Source organism: Alexandromys fortis, unplaced genomic scaffold, assembly GCF_014885135.2.
Source record: "Alexandromys fortis isolate MF-2015 unplaced genomic scaffold, M_Fortis_MF-2015_v1.1 scaffold_0, whole genome shotgun sequence".
Taxonomy (NCBI): Eukaryota; Metazoa; Chordata; class Mammalia; order Rodentia; family Cricetidae; genus Alexandromys; species Alexandromys fortis.
Window position 1 is genome coordinate 2,520,389 of NW_026067949.1, and position 16,766 is coordinate 2,537,154.

Here is a 16,766-nt window from a genome sequence, read left to right on the forward strand (position 1 = left end):
GAGGAGAGAGAGAGAGAGAGAGAGAGAGAGAGAGAGAGAGAGAGAGAGAGATTTAATTCATGTATGCTGAATTGGAAGGACACCGTCATAGAAATGTCCAACACATAGTTATAGAAATACTTCTAATTTTGAGGAAGTGATCATGTAGAGAAATGAATTTTGAAGTTACTGTGTAATTGTAACTCGCAAAGCTTCAATTGTCCATGGCTTCCTAAAGAAAGTACAATGAGATAAAAAGGTACTGAGTCAAGTATCCTCACCTCAGACTGAAGAAAACAAGTCAGGCCAGGACCATCACTTTGCAGTGTTATTGTCAGTATTCCTGTTACCATCTCTCTGTAGTGTTGTTAGGGAGGCCTAGTAAGAAGAATGAGCAGAATTCAGTTAGTCACAGGCAAACAACAGGGCTGACAGGAACAGCTCCGACAACCTACTAGTAGCAGCAGTCAGACCCAGAGGGGAGGGAGCTGCCAGGAGGGATGAAGGCAGAAGAAGATTCCGCCTTCATTGAGACCCCCAGCATTTACCTGGAAACCCAGGGCTCATCTTCCCATCAGTATAAATGATCTAAGATGAGACATACTTCACTGTGCAGCATGGGGTTCATTTCACAAATACCTTCGACAATCTGCAATGGGCAAGTTTTCACATCAGGGTAAATCTTTGTATGAGTTTGACTTGCCAAGGCCTCTAAGGAGAGGGCAGAGCCAGATGTGGAAGGCAGGGGACAACAGGCCATTCTACTAGGAGGAAATACCAGAGCTTGACCAAGAAGTAGGAATGTGCATGCTATTTGGATGGTCAACTAGAAGTCTAACCTGTCAGGTATAGAACCCGAAATTAGGAGTAAGAGGAAACAAGATGGGATAGGCTGGAATGAACTAAAATATGAAATGCCTTTAAAGCCAGGCAGCCAAATGTGTTTGCCGACTCAGCCTTAATCAGGAGGGACAGACCGGAGCCTTCATTCCACGCACTCTAAGTTGGCTCTTAGCCACCCCTTCTTTCCTTCATTCATCCACCCAGGGATGAGTACAACTTGAGATATGAAAAACTATGAAGCTTAGGGAATCTGAACACCCCCCCCTCACCCTTTCAGAAGAATTGGAGCACCAGTCCAGACAGGCTCTTTGCCACAGGGAGAACTGCAAAGTCTGGGACAAGTCCTAGTCAGTCATGAGAAGAAGTCCCTGTACCTGCACTTCGTCCCAGGAGGGTCCCTGTATCTTTTGATTTACCTAAATCTGCTTTCCCCAAGAACACATTTTCTACCACGATCTACCAAGCCTTGCAGAGCTGCAGAGGGAATGGATGTCCTTCCCGTCCCTTGTCAATACCCCGACCATTGGAAGTCCAAAGTTACTTAGAGATGTATGTCAAAAGAACACATTGCCTGTGCTGGTTAGTTCCCACCGTCGACTTGATAGTACCTGGGTTAACCTGAGAAGAGCGTCTTAGTGAGGAATTACTGAGATTGGGTTGTCGTGTGGGGGGTCATCTATGGGGGAATCCCTTTATTATTAATTGATCTAGGAACACCCAGCCATTGAAGGTGGTGTCATGTCATGGGCTGGGCCCTGGACTGGTTAAGAGAAGAGAAACCTATCTGAGCAATGAGAAAACAAGCAAGCAGAGTCCGTGTTTATTCTCACTTTGCTCTTGACTGCGGATGTGGTGTGACCACCTGCTTGAATTCCTGCAATGACTGCTTCTTGGTGACGAACTGTAACGTGGAATTATAAGCTCAATAAAACCTCTCCTCTCCTATATTTCTTTGTGTCAAGGCATTTGTCACAACAACAGAAATGAAACTAGGACACCACCCTAATCCCATGGAACAAACCCCTAACATTTCTTTATGAAACTGACTTCCAGCACTCTCTCCTACACACATTACATGATGATAAATGTCCTCTTCATCAGCACTGTAGTTCTCTGGCCTCTTCTCCTTGGACCTTGGCCATCCTCCAGGCTGGAGGTTGACGCCTTGTCCTGACTAATTACTATAGCTACTTCCTTGTATCGTCTTTCTCAGCTCCCTGCCCTTCCCTGCCCCTCAATCCTCCCTACCCAGGAACTTGGGTGCAGGGATTCTTCTCACTCTCCTTGGTCCCTTCTGTCCCAGCATGGGTTTCCCAGGCTCTAGCATATTTGCTCAGCATCTTGTCCCTGTACCAGTGATTGCACTCATCTCGAGAAAGCTAGCCTCCACTAAACTCAATACAGTTCCTGCACCCAAGCAGTCAATGATGGCTAGAGAAAAACACACCACAGAGGTGGACGCCACTTGAAATACAAGGCAGCCATTCTGGAGGAAAGAAAGCCTCTGACAAAAGCACTTCTCCCTGTTGTTTGATTCCCTAGTCTCCCACACAGCCTATCATACCTCCCTCTCTCAAATCCCCAAGCCTCTGCCTCATGACTTTCACACAGTGTTCTTGCAGCCTGTTTCACTGAGAGAGAGGACCAGAATGAGAGCATGTAAATGTCAATTTACTCCACAATCTGCTACCAGGAATAACTTAGTGCTTAACCTACTCTGTGATGTGAGAGCTGGGAAAATATTATCAGTTAATCAAAATGAACAAAATCAGAGAAGCACCCCACCACCCTCTGATGGTGATCACCACATCCAGTCCTCTGCCAGGGCATACACTAAAATGTTCTGCCTCAAGCACAGACAGCAAGATCGGCATGGGGATGCTCCTAGCTGTAATAAGCTAATCTTGGAACAATCTCAGAGGGACTCTAGAGGCTGCAAGACACTTCTTCTGGGAGTCAGGGAGGATGGGGGTCCTGTTCATCAGAGGAAGGACAGATTGAACAGGAAACTGAAGAGAGTATGCTTGGCATTATTCCACTGCCTGAGACCCATTGCTGACAACTAACTATTGATACCATTATTTGAGGTCTATCTAATGATGCTATTTATCATACAGTCATAGTTTTCTTAAGTTGTGCCTAGAAGTTTTAAGGATAGATGTTACACAAGTAGATTAAGCTTGTCACACAGTAGGTTCTTTTCCACCACCTTCTCCTATCATAATTTTCATTTTAGTCAAAATAAGTCAGCTTAGATCACTCTTGTTCTGACTTTCCTGAAAAAAAAATCTCTATCTTTGCTGTTGGTGGGTCCCCATTGACCCTCTCTGCCTTTCTTCCTTTCCTTTGCTACCTTGTCAGGGCCTCTCTGGGAGGGCTCTTGTCTTCCCTTCTGCTCTGGGCTCTAAGATTACTGTTTTCATTTCCCTGACTGCTGGGTGACCTAGATGTGGCCCTCAGGTGAGAAAGCCCCAGAGTGAGAGTGACCAGCAGGGATGCCATTAAAACACAACATCCTGCAGGCAAGTCTTCCTGACTTTCCAGCCCCCAAATATGATCATAACAGCACAGGACTGTAAAGCTGCCTCTCATAGCACACATTATCTGGCTCCATAGCAGGATTCTGACTGTCCTTTAAAAAAAGGACTTTGAGAGAAAGCAGTGGAGGAAGGACTGCGCAAGAAGGGCAGTGTTGTAGAGTGGAAAGATCTTCACCATGAGGCAGCACCCTAGGACTATTCACACCTGAGGAAAGGGTCCTCTGCTTGGTGCACAGTGTCCTCCTTTGTAAACTGTATTGTAGGTCTGCATTGCTTGATTCTATTTTCCAACCTTTGGATGCTGAAGATTTCTATTTGACACCACAGCAAAAAGGAGGAGACGAATACCTGCTCATTCTGTGGCCTGCTGTGTAGGACTCATTTGCTCTTAACCAAGCTGGGTTTGCTTGCTTTGTCTGTTTTTTTTTTCTGTTGCTGTTCTGAAGGTGGAACCCAGACACTCTTGCATGCCAGGCAAACATTCTATCACTAACGTACACTCCAGCCTCCAGGCACAGAATTTGAATCAGGGGCAACTGTATCACCTCAGTTAGCTTTGGATGTCATTGAATCACTCAGATTGATTGTATGATTTACTCGACACATAGTCCCTCAAAAATGTCAGCAAACCTATACTAGTACATAGTAGGCACTTAAACAACTGTCCAGTTAATCAATGTACAAGGTAGATTGGGGAATAGACTCTTTTTCATCATCTGATATTCATCCACACATTATCAAGCAATTATTAGGTGCAATGGCCTAGAGGTGTATCAGAAAACAAGTCAGATGGGGACTCTGACTTGATGGAGTCTATATTCCAATTAGATATTATGTAATACATATTTAAAAACTGTTTTATGGATGGTGATGAACCCTAGAAAAATAAAAGTAAACAAAATATAACTAGGCGGGACAGAAAGCTGTTTCCATGCACTTGATCATGATAGGATCCCTTAGTAAGGAGACAGGTGTGAAAGAAGAGCCAAGATGACAGGTAAAGAAATAGCTGGCCCTACAGTGCAAAGTGAAAGGGGGAGGTAGTAAGAGATGATCCAGCTCAGGATATGTGCTCAGGTTTAGCCCACTCAGGCTTATCTACCCACTGGGACCACTCTTCAAGCGCTGGTAGTGCCCCTCTCCAGTTAGATCTTAACTCCTTTGCAAGCAGGGACGCTAACTCACATTCTCAGGTGACTACTAAACTCTTAGCAAATGTTACTTTCAAAACACCACCTGGTAACATAATGCTTTGTTTCATCCAAGTTAACCACCATCCCTTCAGAATCAAGTTCAGCCCCATCTCAAAATCCAACTCCTGGATCACCAGGTCACTTCCTATGGACAGTTTTCCAATTCCTAAACCCAAGAAGTTTCTGATTTTATTTCCTTGACTGAGGGGCTTAGGGTGTTGGGAAGAATGAGATAGAGTTAAGGAAGGATTTGTTTTCTTTTTCAATAACAAGAAAGACACAGATGTGTTCAAATGATTAGAAAAAAAAAAAGAAGTGCCACTTTGTGGCAAGGAGATGTCACAGGATGAGCAAGTAAAAGAGAAACTAGACTTTGGAGAGACAGAATTGAGTAGAAAGCTGTAAAAGTGAGAGGAAACGCAGGCTGGCATACGTGGGCATAAGTTACACGACAAAGTGCAATTCCGTGACAATTGCTTTTATATGCAGGACAGTGAGGGTAGGGCAGTGGTTTAAGAAGAGAAGAAAATTTGAAGTATTTGCTAGTTAACAGATAATAAACCTAAATGGGGGCTAAAGAGATGGTTTGGTAGTTAGAAGAGCTTGTTGCTCTTCTAGAGGGCCTGCATTTGGTTCCTAACACTCAGACAGAAAGGCTCACAGTGCCTATAACTCCAGATCCAGAAGATCTGAGGTAGTGTTCTGACTTCTGGAGACTGCCATACACACTTGCTATGCACAGAGATATGCACATAAGCAGAGAGAGAGAGAGAGAGAGAGAGAGAGAGAGAGAGAGAGAGAGAGAGAGAGAGAGAAGAAATAAATCCTTTTTTAAAATGTACTAGGAGAAGAGATGGCTCAGTACTGGGTGTTCTTCCAGAGAATCTGGATTTTGTTCCCAGCATCCAAGCAGCAGCTCACAATCATCTGCAGCTACAGTTCCAGAAGATCAGATGCCCTCTTCTTTCACACATACACACACACACACACACACACACACACACACACACACACACAGAAAACATACTGAAACTGCAGCTACCTTCTGACTCAGCCAAACCATTCATCCCTGGCTGTGCACCCAAAGGCATTTAGGCCACCACACTGCAGGGAGGTCTGAGTCTACTGCTACACTACCACATTAGCCAGGATATGAAGCCAGATTAGGTATCTATCAGCAGATGAGAGAATAAAGAAAATGTGGCATATGTACCACCTGGAATTCTATTCAGCCATAAACAAGAATGAAATTTGATACTTAGAGGAAAATAAATAGAACATATGGTCATCACATTACCTGGGATAAGTCAAGCTTAAAGGCAAGTTTTACATAGTTTCTGTTATTTGTGGAATTCATATACACATATAAATGACAGGACTATAGTTGGGGAGGGAAGACAGAAGACATCTAAAAGGAAAGGAGAGTAAAGAACAAGAGAGGAACAAACTATCTTGTGTTTCTTCCATATGCAAAGTCTAGACTATGTATGTGTTAGGTAGGGCAGCAAGAAAACAGAAGGGCAACAACTGGGAGAGAGGAAAGAGACCAGGAAGGGGCAGGGACAGGAGAGGCAGTAAGGAAAGAAGAGAATTGAGAGACAATAACACACACACACACACACACACACACACACACACACACACACACATGCACGTGCGCGCGCGCACACACAAATGCACATGAAAGTCTCTTGAAACCCATTACTGTTGTACACTAAGTAAAACTGGTGATTTAAAAAGAAGCTCCCAATTAATTGCAGTACTTTTCAAAAAATTTGAACTTCCCAGCTATTATGTGTGACTTTGCGCTATAAAATCTCCTAAAAGGCTCAGGGTTCAGCTGAGACTTTATGTAAGGGGTTTGAACTTGGTGGTTGTAGGAAGTAACAGTCATGGGTGGTTTCAGAGCCTGTGACAACATGCAAGCTGTGCCCCTGGAAGGCACGCCTGAGAGAATCAGAGTTCTCGGAGGGCTTCTTTCACTGACATATAAAACATCAGGCTGGAGCTTTAATAAAAGACAAAAATGTGAAATACATGCTAAAGAAGACTTAGGAAAGGAAGAAGTGGGTAGCTGCTCCACTGCACTGAGCAATCTGTCTAGAATCTGGTAGAAGTGGGTGAGAAGAAAAAGAGACACAGGAATGTACTTGAGCTTGGAGACCAATGACCTTGGGGTTGTCTAGGAGAAAGGCACAGCAAGAAGCCTGAGTAGGTAGAAGTAACAGGAATAGAGGGAAGAGACCAGACACGGGAGCTTTTTACTAAGCGAGACACAATAGAACCTGGAAGCCAAAGCAAGCATGACCATCCCCACAGTGTGTGCTTCCCGAATTATTAGTCAAGCACTATTGAGCACTGGGCAGACAAAAAGAGTTCAGGTCAACACAGAGACATCTGATTCCAACTAAAACCAAGCAGCTATTTATGTCTCCAAAGAAGAAATTCAGACACCAAGAAGGGAAATTAACCTTTCGCTCACAGAAGCCATAATCAGCATCCACATGTGGAAGAGAATGAAACCACCGGCCATGTGTTTAAAAGAAACATGATATCATTGGCTGGCTGAGACAAGACCCAACCGGGAAGCAGGCTCCGGTATTAAAATTCTAACACATGGGTCTCTTGGAAAATTAAAAATAGACTCAGTGGGATAGAAAGACTCTATCTAAATAGATGAGACACGGAGAGAAATGATCTATTGAGCCACAGCCGAGAAGGCAGTTGAGATGGAGGTGACCTAAATGGAAACAGCCACCAGAGAGAAGATTATTGGCCCCCACAGAGAGATAACTCAAAAGAGATCCACAATTGCTCCAGAGGATAGAAGTGGGAAAACAAGAATATGGCCGGTCGGGGAGTATCATTTTCTCTAAGTGAGGTTGTAAGAATCCAGGCTTCCCCCAAGAATTCCCCTAAAATGCTGCTGCCTTTAACTCCCTGCCTCAGTTCTGCAAAGGAAACTCGGAGCTACCTGAGACAAGGGACAGAAGTGCCCTGAGAACTTCAGAGGCCCCGTTTGCACGGTAAGGACAGCCTTGTCCACTTTCATGGAACTGAAAATGAAGTCAGACCAGAAGTGTGGGGAACTGCAGAACCTCCCGTGCTGGGCTTTGGATTTTGCTTGATTAAGTCAAATAGAACCAGAGTGATTGATTTCCACTTGAAAATTGCTAGACTTTTCTACACCTGATGTTGAAGCTGCCAAATCACCTTAGTGACCAATCTCAGTTTTCTAGGGAAAGCCCATTGGTCAGGGCCCTTAAGACAGGCAGATTGCCACCATGGCGTGGGGTCCAAATCATCTCCCCTTAAGCTGTTAGTCACTGTAAACCTATTTTACTATTAACTACCTCCTTTCCCAACAGGACAAAGTTTCCTGACAGGGAAAGGCATCGTCATTGTTGTCATACCTCATATAACATTCAGAAGAATGCCGTGTACAAAGTAGGTGCCAACTAAGTGCTGTTCAGTGAGCAAGGGGATGAGAACCTACCCAGTTCTATTAGTGAAGTCAGCTGAGGAAGGCATCCTGAGTTCAGGCTAACCGCTAGCACAATGCCTAACCTGAGGTAGATCCACTCTCCTTATTCCTGAAGCAAATGACTAAGCAAAGATCTATGTGAGCCAGGACCACACATGAAAAGTTTTCTTACCTCTTTGACATGGTTAGATATGCATTGCAGAATACATTATAGGCTCAGATATTGCTTAGATACTCTGCACACACACATATATGTATTATGTATGTGTGTGCATGTATATATGTGTGTAAGTGTATATGCTTATGTATGTATTGTACCTAAGCATATACACATACACACACATATATATACCATGTCTAAGCAATAGCAGAGCATATCATATATACATCAATACACATAGACACACAGAAAATCATTGTCTCCAAACCCAAAAGTTAATAGCTTCCTCCTCAATTATCTTTATAACCATTCTAAATGAAATAATAAAGCCCCAGAGAGCTGAATAAGGCATGAAAGAATAACATCTTCCTTTGTCACAGTCTCTGTTAGGTGACATGCAGAGACTTCTATCATGTACAATTTACAGCCATTTGTGGGAAGAATATACAATAATTGTTCCTATTTTACAAAGAAACTGACACTCAGAAAAGTAATTTGTCTCGAGTTACACAATCAAAGCCCTTGGCTCAATCTGTGACCTCTTTGCATAGAATTTAGACAAGAAATTTTTAGACTATCAAGGAGAGAAATTTCAAGAGAAAGGTTTTTTGTTGTTGTTGTTGTTGTTGTTTTGTCCTCGGTCTCTGTCAACTTGATGTGTCGTGGTCCTGAGACTTCAAGATGTATGGAGACTAGGATCTTGACGTGGACTGTGGAAGGGCTGGCACGGAGCCACTCAAGGGGAAGCTACAGGTGGGATACTATTTCAACCCTCAGTCACACACACAAGCCAACACTGGCCACAGATCACGAACTCTCACCAGCTGGCTTCCTTAATGACCTGCTAAATTTCCTCCCAGTCCTCCCCAAAAGTCACACTCTCTGCAAGCCTCTGCATCCAGATCCAGTCCACAACAACATTACCAAGATTCCTGGCCTGATACCAAGTGCTGCTTCCCAGGGCTGCATCTGAGCAGGGCCTGCTCGACTCTGAAAGACTGGAGCCACACGAAGTGATGGCAAACCTTAGCCCCCTGTGCAGTGGGCAAGCAGGACCCTGCAAGGAGGCTTCCCAGTACTGCAGTTCTCAGAGACTCGACGAAGCACTAAGCAGATATACCAGTAAGGAGCACACACAGGAACGATGCTGTTGAGGTCCACACGTGCCCTCCTCCCTCTCTGATCCCACACCTTATAACTCTCACCCTCTGGTCTGATCTAGCCCAGCCTCATTACTTTAGGGGCAAGAACAAAATGATAAAAAAAAAAATGCTCAAGGAAAATGGGCAGGTACTATCTAAATTTGTGTGTTCCTTTAAAAATAGCGTTAAAATGCGAGCCCCAAGGGAAAGATCTCAGAGAGCAGGGCATCTGGGGAAGGGGTCTGAACCCTTGTGAATGGGATCAATGCTCTTAGAAATGGAGTCCAAGGAAACTGACTTCCTCCTTCCACCATGTAAGGATGAAGTAAAACGTCAAACATTTCAAAACCAGAAAGCGGATTCTTGTCACACAAATCCACGGAACCCTAATTGTGGCCTTTCTGGCCTCCTGCTTATTAGAACTACATTTTGTTGTTATTTCCAAATAATACCTTTTGTTCTTTGAAAGTTTCAGACAGTTATACAATGTATATTGGTCATAACCACCCAGGTCTATCGCCCCCCCAACCCCCCTATGCTCCACACCCCACCTCTCTCCTAACTTTATCTCCTCTGTGTTTTGTTATTAATAATTTGCTGCATTCAGCTAATGTTCCCCAAATGGACGTGTGTATGTGCCCATCTGCTGGAGTGTGAACAATCTCCCAGCAAAGTGGAGTGACTCCCCCCACACACCTTTCAGCAGCCACCCACTTCCAATAGCTCCACCAAGGGTGGGATTTGGAGGTCCCTCCCCATCAGTGCTGGAATTTTGGCTGTCTTTATCTTGTGCAGGTAACCATGGTGGCCGTGAACTGATGCCTGCAACAGTCATGTCATGTCCGGAAACATTTCACAGGTATCAACCTGCTCTTCCATTCTTTAGCACCGTTTTCCCAAGAGTTTTCATGAACCTTACATAGGGAGGATGGATAGCAGCGAGCTTTCTACTATGGACCACGCAGAGCCATTATAATCAAACTTTGATGAGTAAAAGAGTCTTCCTTCACCACTGCCCACAGCCAAATGGAGCTTCTTTAACCCACAAGGAGAGCAACACAAATCTGTAGGTTTGTGTAGAAACACAAACTCACGGATGCAGTTGGACAGTGTGACCCATTCAGCAAAGCAACAATCGCTTATTGTTCTTAACCTACATTCACAGTACGCTGGCACTGAAAAACAATCAGGCTGAGGTGTCAGAACATAGAACCAGACCAAGAAGGGACCAGAAACCCAAACTCCTTATACTTAACCAGTCCTCAGCTCTCCACAAGACACTGTCCTGGCTTTATAAAATGAACACCAGAGACTCTTAATGTCAGTTGCCTGTGTTTGCTCAGCTTCTGCTTGTCATAGGAAAGGCTGGCTATGTGCAAATTACCTTCTCCTGAGAAGTCCTTGGTGTGCAGTCAATGGATTGCACATGGTTAAACACCATTTTGAACATAAGCATCAATGAACAGCTAAAGAAAGATTTTCAGTTACGCAATCATCAAAAAGTCATATTCAACTTCTTCGATACAAAGTAAAGAATAAAATATGTGTGTGAGAGTTTCCCCTGCCTGGGAAGATCTCTTCTTAACAACCGCCATCCATGGGTCTTCTGTTTCCATCCAGACTGTCTGCAGATGACCTGCTCCACAGAGCTATTGGAGGAACATGTCCAGCTGCAGCTGCTCTGCACTTTGCCCATTGCACTGATGCCTCCTTAAGTTTTGTGTTGGGGTTCTATGCCTGTGTGAAGAACCTTAGCAGGCAAACTTTGGACGTAACAACCTCATGTTTCACAAACATGTTGTCCCTTAAAACAGCACATTCTTGGACCATGCCCACTAAGTGACAGAATCTTACCAGTATCACAGGGGAGTCCCACCTCTGCCACCTTCTAGCTGTGTGGCCTTAGTTAGCTAAGCCACTTAACCTTCCTGAACCTTTTCATCCACAGCAATGACCTTTGCAGTCATTATGGAGACCACAGATGGTATGTATACACTTCCTGGGAGGTACTGGCAAAGAGAGACTAGCATTCTTCTCTATTAAATGATAAGCTCTTTGTACACAATTGTGTCAGCAGCAGCTAGCACAGTGCTTGGGAAATGTTTGAAGTAGCAATCGTTACTTAACAGGGAGACTGAGCAAGTGAATAAACACTAATCAACAAATGTACTAGCATTGAGGACTTAAACATTCATCATGCAAGACTTTCTGTCCAATCACAGTGGATCTTTTAGAACATTCCAGAAAGAGTGGTCACTTCATGCAATGTGGAGTGTGTTCATTTGCTTGCCAGTTAGATAGGTTTGGTTAGAGAGCCACATTATCATCTTTTCCCATCTATTCATTCCTCTGACTTCTCCCAGCCTGTGGCACATAGTAGGTCTAGCTTACGGAGCTAAGTAAGCTCTCAATTCAAGATAAATACAGAGGAACCCCTGATCTTGTGGGCTTCCCATTTTAGATGAAGACATAGACAGGTAAGTAATGGTTTGATAACAATTATCACCCATACAATAAGGGAGAAACACAGAATAGGGGCAGAGTATCCAGGGGACTTTACTGTGGACATGGTCAGCCTTGAATAAATAAGTGTCAAGAGAGGTGGAGTTAGGGAGAGGAAAAGGCAGGGGGCAAATGGACTTTTTAGCACCTTGGGGAAGTCGTCTCCTAATGCTCCATTAACAACTTCATTCCCATGAGGGCTCTTTGTCACCGATGATTATTCAGGAAGTATAAAGACGCTAAGGCTCAAATCAGAGTCCATTATACACTTTAGTAGGCGCTTCCACCCTCAGCTTCTCTTCCTCAGCTGTTACAGAAGTAGGGTTGAAGTCATCCCTGATCTGCCCGCTGTGGAGTGAAATGCCAGGGAACAGGGCACAAAGTGGTCAGCGGACGGCAGTCAAAAATGATGTCTTCAGGAATACTGACTGACTGTCTTCTACCAGGGCAAAGAAACGGAATTTCTAAGCAGGGTGATGGTGGCTGGAATCTCACGCAATCAGAGAAAATGCTGAGTCACAGGTCTCTCCAAACTCTTCACAGAACATCCGTCATGATGTTCCTCGAACTATCTTAAAGTCAAAACAAGAAACAATGTGCACAGAGTGACACACCATTCTTCCTGGAGTCCAGTGAGGCCACTGTGGGAACTTCAAGGTGTCCTCTCAGGTAGAAAGGCAGACATCCTCATTAATATAATAATTAATTTATAGCTCTTTACTAGGCAAGGCTCTGGGCTCAGGATTGCTCCTGGAGGTGAATGAGATCCAGGAAAGAAGAGGAGGAGGAGGAGGTTTATTATCTCTTTGAATGTCTCACACACAAGGCCAGTGACAGCCTGGGTTCCTTTAGCATAGGAGAAAGACGAGTTGGAGAAAGGCTGCCAGCTGTTGCCCAGACTAAAGCAGCCACTTCTGGAAAATCTGGACTTTCAACCAACTTCTCACCATAGAACTCAGCCATGTTACTAAAACCCACAAAGGAATTTCCACTTTGCTGTGTGAAGCATCAGGAGCATTGCCTTGCACAAATTCGGGACACTGAGCATCATAGAAAGTATTTCCTCTCGACATCCTATAAACTAATTATAGATAGATCAAGAAGCAGCCATCCTGAACCAAATAAACACCTTCCCTGTGCCAGGCCTCCTCAGACTATCGCACACTAAAACCTATTCATTGGCCTCTCAATGAGCAGTTCCCAAACACCTACTAATAATAGCCACCCCTAATGAGGGCTTACCAATGCCAGGTCCTTATGGAAACCCCCATGATCCCGGTGGGAGCAGAAACTATGATTATCTCCATTTGGCAGATGAGAAAACCAGGCCATAGAGCCAGTCACCTCCCTCAGCCTAGCTAAGAAGTGGAATCCTTAGTAACCTCACACACAGTTTGGTGTTAGACCCCCCAGTTCATCCCCAGCACAGCCACTATGCCATGCTTTTCCTCGGGAAGTGTTTGCTGGCTGTTAGTACAGACGCGTATTTGAATATGTGAATGATAAATTGTCTTTCCACAGGTTTATCTGTTTGTGCTTGGTTCCCAGCTCGTGGTGCTGCTTGGGGGCTTGTAAACTTGTGAGACATGTGGGCTTGCTGGCAGAAGTGTATCTTGCTGCTCAGGCCTTAAAGGTGACAGCTGTTTTTGGCTCCAGTCTGAAAGTCTGCGCTGTCTGCTTCCTGATCTAACAACATATGAATAGAACACGCCACCCTCACGCCATCACCATAATGAACTCCACCAAACCTTTCCCAATTATGATGGATTAAAATAGTGAACCAGAATAAATCTTCCTCTAAGTTAATCCTATCGGGTTCCAAGAAGGAACTAGTATGGTGGCGATCATCAAATATAGTGTAGTCAGCCATACCAAGGAGGACAAAGGAGAAGCCACGTGAGCGTATACTGAGTGCACACATGTACAATGCAGAAACCAGTCCTTTCCTCGTGACACAGCCACTAGCCCCACTACAACACCAGGGGAGAAAGGCAGGAATGTAGAAACAGGAAGAGCTAGACTAAAGTCACAAATCTATAAATCAGGGTTGGGCCTGGATTCATGGTCAACTCTATCCTTCAAACCACAAGCGTTCCTCTTCACCTAACAGCTGTGGCTTTACACAGTGGCCAGGGACATCTTAAAGTCTCCTTGAGCACTTCTAAGACAGTGGTTTTCCTCACCTGGGAAGGACCAGCAATGTTCCAGAGAGAACCCAGAATGGGAATGGGGTTAGGAACAAGTGTGAGGACCAAAAGAAAATGAAGAAGGCTTTTCCAAATAGACAATATTTACTGCCTGTTCACAAAAGCACGCTGCTGCAGAAGCAAACTTTAACTGTCAGTTTTAGAGCAAGGCCTGAGGCGTGGGGTGAGGTTAGGAGCATTTGGGAGGGAATGGATTGAGGGCCCTTCACAGTATCCAATTTGGATTCTATATCCAAGACTAGTGAGGGCTCCCTTAGCTATCTAGTAGGTTCAAAACCTCTGGATATGAGATCTCCGTACCCATGAATATTTATCTTGTTTCACTCTGTATCTATATAATTCTACACATAAACACACGCAATATGGACAGAGTAGTTCTTGTATGGATTTGTCACAGCTGCTATTAGAATCCCAGTGGTCTGCCCTTCCAGGAGGCACATAGTTGGCAAAGGGTTGCACAGTGAGTGGATAGAGTGATAACTAGATGAACGGACAGATAAGTGAGGGAATTAAGGATCAAATTAACTCCTGTATTTATGCCAAAAATGGCATTATATTCAGATAAAATTGATGACAATATATGAATAAAATGTCATAATTAAGTGTGTAGCTCTTTCCACTGTTGGCAGTGGCTAGCTATCATCTCCTACAGAATAATGGGCTACATTCTATTCAAACATAAATGTAAACACTTCAAAGATTTTTTTTAATTTTTAAAAATAGGAAAAGGATTTGAAATCACATGATATAAAATGACTAATTCTAGCTCATTTTCTGACAGGGTGTTGGGCCATTTGCTCACAGCTTTCATTCTGTCCTAAAGCATCCCCAATAGCATCAGTTTTCCACTCCCAAACCTTGGTGCTTCAATACGTTTCATCACTTAAACCTATTTGTTTTGAAAACTGGATTCCAAGCAAGCCCTCTAGAGGATGCCAACTTCTTCTCTATCCTGACACACGCTCACATAAACATGTCTGTCTACCAACCAGCAGCTTCCCCCAACAGCCCACACTGACACTGGGTCCCTATTGGTCCACTCTTTCCTCCAGTGCTTGCTGCTGTCACTTCCCCATCCTTCACAAATGCCCCCAAATCCTGCTTTGTCTCAGCAGTCAGTCCCTCCTGCAAACTACCATAGCAAGGAGCAACTCTTAGGCCCGTATTTCATTCTTTATTTTTAGAGTCTCGTTCCATTTTCCACTTTGTGTGCAGAAGTCATGTTTTAGTAGCATTTTTCGTTGATTCTTTGAGAATTTCCTATGCATAAGCAATGTATCTTGATCATATCCATCACCTCTCATTTCACCATTCCAGCTCCCCCCAGATCTGCTCAACATGCAAACCCCCCCTCCAATTTATGACTTCCTTTTTTAAATCCCATTGAGTTCAATTAGTGCTGCCCAGATACACATGGATGTGAGGCCATCCAATGAAGCATTGGGAGTCTAAAAAGGGCCACACCCCCAAAGAAAAATGACTCTCCCTTCCCCTCAGCCAACATCTGTAACAGCTCCTCAGCTAGGATGAGGACCTCGGCATCCCTTTCTCATCTGTGATGGAATTTAACCTAAAACTTTTCTTACACTTAGTCTGAACTAGTTTTTATAGTCCTGGCCTTTGGATCTGGGTTTTAGACATAATAAATTTTGCTAATCATAATACTACAGTCATTGCATGAACACAACTTTATGCTTTAACTCTGTACTACACATGGGATCTGGAAGGTTCCCTGGAGCCTGTGTGTTAAAGTCTGAGTCCCGGAGTTTGCAATAGTTGGAAATTAGTGGAGCCTTTAGAATGTGAGCTTAGTGGATGGAAGCTGGGTTACTTAGGGTGGGAAGGGGTGTGATGATCTCTTGAAAGGGATATTGTGACCCATTCCCCTCATTTTCCTTCCTTGTATATACTGTTTCTCTCTTCCTCCCCCTTTTTCCATCCTGGTTGCCTCGAAGTATGTAGGAGCCTTCTTAGACATGTTCCCACCATGATATGCTGAACTGACACAAGCCCAAAGTGACAAACCCAAATAACTGGGACAAGAAATGCTGAAACTTAAGCCCAAAACTCAAAGCCTTTTCCTTTATTGGTTTCAATATCTCAGCTATTTCGTTACACCAATTTAGCCCTAACTAATAAGCCCTGGATATTGCACACATTAGATACCACACAAAAAAGTTTTTTAGAACTGCCCGTTTGGGGTATGAAGACTATAACAATCAAGAATGGTAAGGTACAGGCCAGACAAATGTCCTCACACCACACCTAGAATTTCAACTCTGCTGAGACTCACTGAATCTACTCTCCTCAACTTACTGTTACTTCTGAATGATGATAATATCCTATCTTTGGATATTGCATTTGAACCTACAACTCAATATTTATTTTAAGAACCTCCTAAATACATTTATAGCAGCTGTATATTTCCCACAGGTATTTGTATAAGGTTGCATCTGATCTTTTTTTATTGTATATGAAGTTTTTGGCTTTGTTCCACTATATTAATGTACAGGCTTATGGAAAACTATAGCTACCTACCCTTCATTTAGAATTAATTGCTTGTGATAACATCCCAGTAATAGAATTATTATGTCAAAGCTATGAGTGCTTTATGAGTTATGATACACATGTCAATATGCAGTGCTGCACACCAATCACTTTGTTTCCTAAAATACAAAGGTGACTCCGAGTCCTAACAACCTGGCAGTGAAGGGTG

General features: G+C 43.8%; 1 long non-coding RNA gene across 1 annotated transcript in view; it reads right to left on the reverse strand.

Annotated features, from left to right (window-relative positions):
• Positions 1-316: 316 nt before the first annotated feature.
• LOC126506528 (uncharacterized) overlaps positions 317-16,766 on the reverse strand; it is a 67,068-nt gene continuing 50,618 nt past the window's right edge. Inside the window, exon 3 of the long non-coding RNA XR_007593239.1 lies at positions 317-357. This is a non-coding gene — a long non-coding RNA (uncharacterized lncRNA). The remainder of the gene's footprint in view (positions 358-16,766) is intronic.